The 5,165-nt window shown below is 36.8% G+C and overlaps 1 non-coding gene across 1 annotated transcript; it reads left to right on the plus strand.

Annotated features, from left to right (window-relative positions):
• The first annotated feature begins 4,474 nt into the window (after positions 1-4,474).
• Positions 4,475-4,581, plus strand: LOC117086596. Its single transcript, XR_004438469.1, has one exon. It is a non-coding gene; the product is annotated as a U6 spliceosomal RNA (small nuclear RNA).
• The last annotated feature ends 584 nt before the right edge of the window (positions 4,582-5,165 follow it).

Consider the following 5,165-nt stretch of genomic DNA (forward strand, 5'->3'; position numbering starts at 1 on the left):
TAGTTTAACAAGAATGTGCCCTCAATGATTTATTATACAGAGCTCCAGAAGGGCACTTACATATCATTTTGTGAAGTATGAGTTTTCCATTAAATCATATGACTTCTTCTAAATTAACTTTCATTCTTTTCAATTCTAAGGTTTTTTTCTGTATGTATGAAAAGTGAAATGAGAAGTTAGTATTGGGCCTTTACAATAAAAGTAGCACAAGAAGATAAAAATAATTTGAAAATAGCACATTCTGAAATTTAAAATATAAATTTTAAGTTTCATAAAAATTTAATAATGGTTTGAAAATTTTTTCTCTAGTTCTTGGAGTCAAAGAAAGGCTACTGGAAGTTAATCTGACCTTTAGCATCATTGTACGTGTTATTATAAACTCAACTAAAACTCACTATTAAAGACAAAAGAAATCAAATGAAATGTCCTAAAAGGAATGGTTTTGTAATTAAAAGTGCAAGTTTTGGTAAAGCAGATAATCATAAGAACAACATTTTCACTAAATAAGTTATCAAGTGGAATTGGAATGTATTGAAATTAGGTGTAGTGCATAAATAATTCATGATTGATTTCAAACAATCTAACATTTTTCTAATGCAAGATAAGGTGCGCTTTTAATAATTTTCAAATATTTGTATACATACACAGCTGGAGTTTTGAACTACAATGTTTTTGTAAGGAAGCTGATAGCTAATGTTGAATACATGTATATACATATATATGTGTGTGTGTGTGTATGTGTGTTGAATATATATTTGGCCTAGCAGGATGTGCTTTCTTTGCCGTGATCCATCAGATTTTAGAGATATTTCATTTTTTGAGGAACTATTTTGTAAATCAACCTAAATGTCCTACAATGGTATTTATTTATTTTTCTTTCTTTAAAAGTGTGTATAAATTTAAAGATTGTAAGTAGAATTTTGTTACCTATATATATTGCTTATTTTTGAAGTCTGTGCTTTTAGCATCACTATTACTCAAATAATTTACATTGTATCCACTAAGTAATTTCTTATCATTCACCTTTCTCAAACCCCCTAACCCTTCTGAGTCACCACTGTCTATCATTTCACATTCTATATTGATGTGTACACATTATGTAGTTCCCAGTTATAACTGAGAACATGAGGTATTCTTCTTACCATTTCTAAGTTGTTTTCTTTAATGGTCTCCACTTCCATCCACATTGCTGCAAAAGGCATGATGTCATTCATTTTATGGTTAAGTGGTATTCTACTCTGTATTTATATCACATTTCTATATCTAGTCATCCTTTGAGGAACACAGGTTTATTTCATATCTTTACTATTGTGAAGAGTGCTGCAATAAACGTGAATGCATGTATCTTTTTTATATAGTAATTTATTTTCCTCTGGGTAGATACCAATTAGTGGGATTGCTAAATGACATGGTAGTTCTATTTTTAGTTCTTTGAGAAATTTCCATAATATTTTTCATAGAGGTTGTACTAATTTACATTTCCAACAAGAGTATACAAGCACTCCCTTTTCCCCACATCCTTACCAAAATCTGTTATTTTCTGTCATATCTTATCATAATAATAGTCATTCTGAGAAGCTTATGCACAGTAAAATAAATAATCAACAGAATAAACAGAGAAACTGCAGAATGGGAAAAATATTTACAAACCACGCATCAAACAGGGATTCATATCCAGAATTTACATGGAACCCAAACAACTCAACAACAGCAACAACAAAAACAATAAGCATTGAAAAGTGGGCAAAAGACAGAAATAGAGATTTTTCAAAAGAAGATACACAAATGGTCAAGAAACATGTGAGAAAAAAAAAAGATGAACATCACTAATCACCAGAAAAATGCAAATCAAAATGACAAGATACTATCTTACTCTAATATTTGAGATGGAGTCTCACTCTGTTGCCAGGCTGGAGTGTAGTGGTGCGGCCTCTGCTCACTGCAACCTCCGACTCCTTGGTTCAAGTGATTCTCCTGCCTCAGCCTTATAAACAGCTGGGATTACAGGCATGCACCATTTACGTCTTTCCTAGTGCATTAAAAAAACTTGAAACAATCATTTGACGAATGGAGTGCTAAAAATTTTTCATTTTCAAGGTTTACTGACTTATCATTGTTAACATCAAAATTTGCAGACAGAAAAAGCTTTGAAATTAAGTTGTATAAAGGCAAAGTAAGTACTGAGTAAATCAAATTGTATGATTTCAAGATATGTAGACAATTTAGCTTTTAATTATATAATTGCACTTTGGAATACCTTGAATTGTAGGAAGAAATTCAGGGTATTTTTATTTCATTGTATGCCTTTATATCCCGTATTGGAATTTTGTAATCCATCATTCTAAATTATATATTATTTTAGTTTTCAAAAAATGTTTATGGATACATAATGGTTGTACATATTTATGGGAAACAGGATATTTTGATACAAGCATACAATGTGCAATAATTAAGTTAGGGTATATTGTTGATGCATAGGAAATGACTCTTTGTGAATGCTCTTAGTGAAAATTTGGGAGTTTTTTTATATTTAAGGGGGATATTTATTGTTTTCCCAAATATAGATATTTATGCACTCTGGCCTTATCTGCCATCACTCTCGTAACAAAATTGTTTTTCATTAGAATTAACCTATCTCCATGTTCACATACCATACTTAGTCAATTAAACTTAAGATTAGACCTTATTCCAATGTTGTTGGTATAAGTAATAGAATTGGGAATATTAATATGTCGTGATAAAGTAGAATCGCAATCTAGTGATTCAGAAAACTTGAATTCCCAGGTCTGAATCTGCAAACAACTAGACCTTGGATTTTAACAACTTTGAACATGTTTCCTGAGGAAATAAAACATTTAACATGCAGTTTACTGTCCACAATATAGCAATATTACTCTACTACTCCAGGAAACTTCTGCCCAGCAAGATGAAAGTTGCAAATGACTTTACTATCTATTCAGGGACTTCTCAAAGATCCATTTAATGAATAACAAATTTGTCATCTTGTCAACATGTAATTTCAATTAACTTCTTACTCCATGATTCTTTAAAATGTTTGTCTCAAAGCCCTCACTCTGATGTTTCCAACAATCCTAAACTATTCCATCATAATCCATACCCAGTGCCAATAACGCCCTCTTCAATCCCCACATTGAAAGACTGCAAAAGTCTCATGAATATACAACCTTTACCCTCTTATTTGAGAGAAGACTATGACTGTGTTAAAACTGTGTTCCTTCCGACCAGGTAAGCAAAAAACTGTAAGATAAATCACAGAAAGAACCAGGGAACAGAAAAAGAAGGAAGCAACAGGCTAGCAGAGATCGAATCCAGAGGGACTTGGTATGTTGTCAAAAGGTTAGATGGGAGTGTTTTTGGTTCCCCTCATCCCAGTGGCAGACTGCTGTTTCCAAACTATCAGAGAGCTCCTCTGCCCTCACAAGCCCAAGCACTTGGTTGAGCAATGATTTGGGTACTTCTTGAGGGTATTATGCTACACTACCAACTTGCACAGGGCCACTCACCCTTTCTCCAAACCTGAGCTATAGTAGCAAACTACTATACCGGGTACCTACCAATTGTGAGACTGTGCCCTGCTGTAACTGCAGCCTTTGTGTCTCCACATCACTGAATGCCCCCACAGACATTCTCCAGCACCCATTCAGATTGTGGTAGTCACACAGAGCTGGCTGGACCCAGGGGAGCTGCAAGCGTTCCAATGGTCTAGCCCTCAGGGACTGCTGCTGCAAAGGGAAGGGAAAGTACAGAACATCAAGGGATAAGAGCATCCCTTGAGACAGAGGAAACACAAGCATGTATTTTGCTGTACCTGAGAACTCCTAGCTTGTGGGCTGAGAAGGACTGCACCTCTTCCACTAGAGATGCAGACATTGTGCTTTGCTCCAGGCATCCTACATACTTAGACACACACATGGAGAGAGAAACTTCTCTTTCTTGCTCACTGCTACAGACACAGCTGTGGGTACTCTGATAGGAGATTGGCATAGGTGTACAAGTGGATGGTCATTCTAGGACTATTGGGGGGGCAGTGTCCCCATTGGCAGTGTGTACAACAGGCCTGGGTTTGCATGAAATGCAGATCCTCTCTCTCCTCTACACAGAGTGGTAGCATTGCTGCAGTAGAGAGCAGGAAAGCCACAAATCTGTGTTTGGGGCTGAAGGAGAATGTTCCACTGAAGTGGACTCCTGCCTGCCCAGGTCATGGAGCTTGGCCAGCCCCCTCACCATCTGCAAAGCCCTCAGTGCATTTCATCATTACCTTCCCCATCACCCCCATCCGGGTTGGTGCATTTTTTCACCATTGAAGGATATAAGGGTGAGACTGGTGGACCAGCTCCACCCAGCTTTGTCTCCTACTCAGGGACTGAGCATGGATCTGAGGCCACTGGGCATTCCACAGACCAACCCATTGCCTGAGGCCACAGAGAGCATCCTTTGTTAAATAAAAAGAAGCGTGCTGGCTTCGGCAGCACATATACTAAAATTGGAACGATACAGAGAAGATTAGCATGGCCTCTGCGCAAGGATGACACGCAAATTCGTGAAGTGTTCCATATTTAAAAAAACAAACAAACAAAAAAGAAGCATACACCCATTGGTCTCTGCCACAACCAACTTTTACCCATAAGCATCTGGCCTAGAGGTTGAACTACATACGCAGTGCAAAACTTGCCGACACGAGTGTACAGCACAGGGGAATAAGATAACTTCCTGGGACCTCCACTATCCTTGCACCATAAGAGGCAGTGAACCTACTCACGTGCCTAGTACATCACTACTATAACCAGCATTTGAGAAAGCTACCACAAAAATCTATAACTAAGTAACTCCTACAGAGTTTTTTGGCACTGAAAGCACTCAGAACTAGAACCAAATGACCATTTACAACTTGCATTATATTCACATCCTCAAGGGGAAAAGAAATTCCATCCAAAGAAAGTAAATTCAAGAAAAAAGAAAAGATATTTTATTCAGATGGGAAGAAACCAGAGAAAGAAACCTGGTAATATGAAAAAACAGTGTTACAACATCTCCAAAGGATCCTCCAGCAAGGATCCTAACCAAAATGAAATCTTTGACGATCCTGATAAAGGATTGAAATCATTGATTTTAAAGACGCTCAATGAGCTCCAACAGAAAGGTGA

Source organism: Trachypithecus francoisi, unplaced genomic scaffold, assembly GCF_009764315.1.
Source record: "Trachypithecus francoisi isolate TF-2019V2 unplaced genomic scaffold, Tfra_2.0 Lachesis_group1, whole genome shotgun sequence".
Taxonomy (NCBI): domain Eukaryota; kingdom Metazoa; phylum Chordata; class Mammalia; order Primates; family Cercopithecidae; genus Trachypithecus; species Trachypithecus francoisi.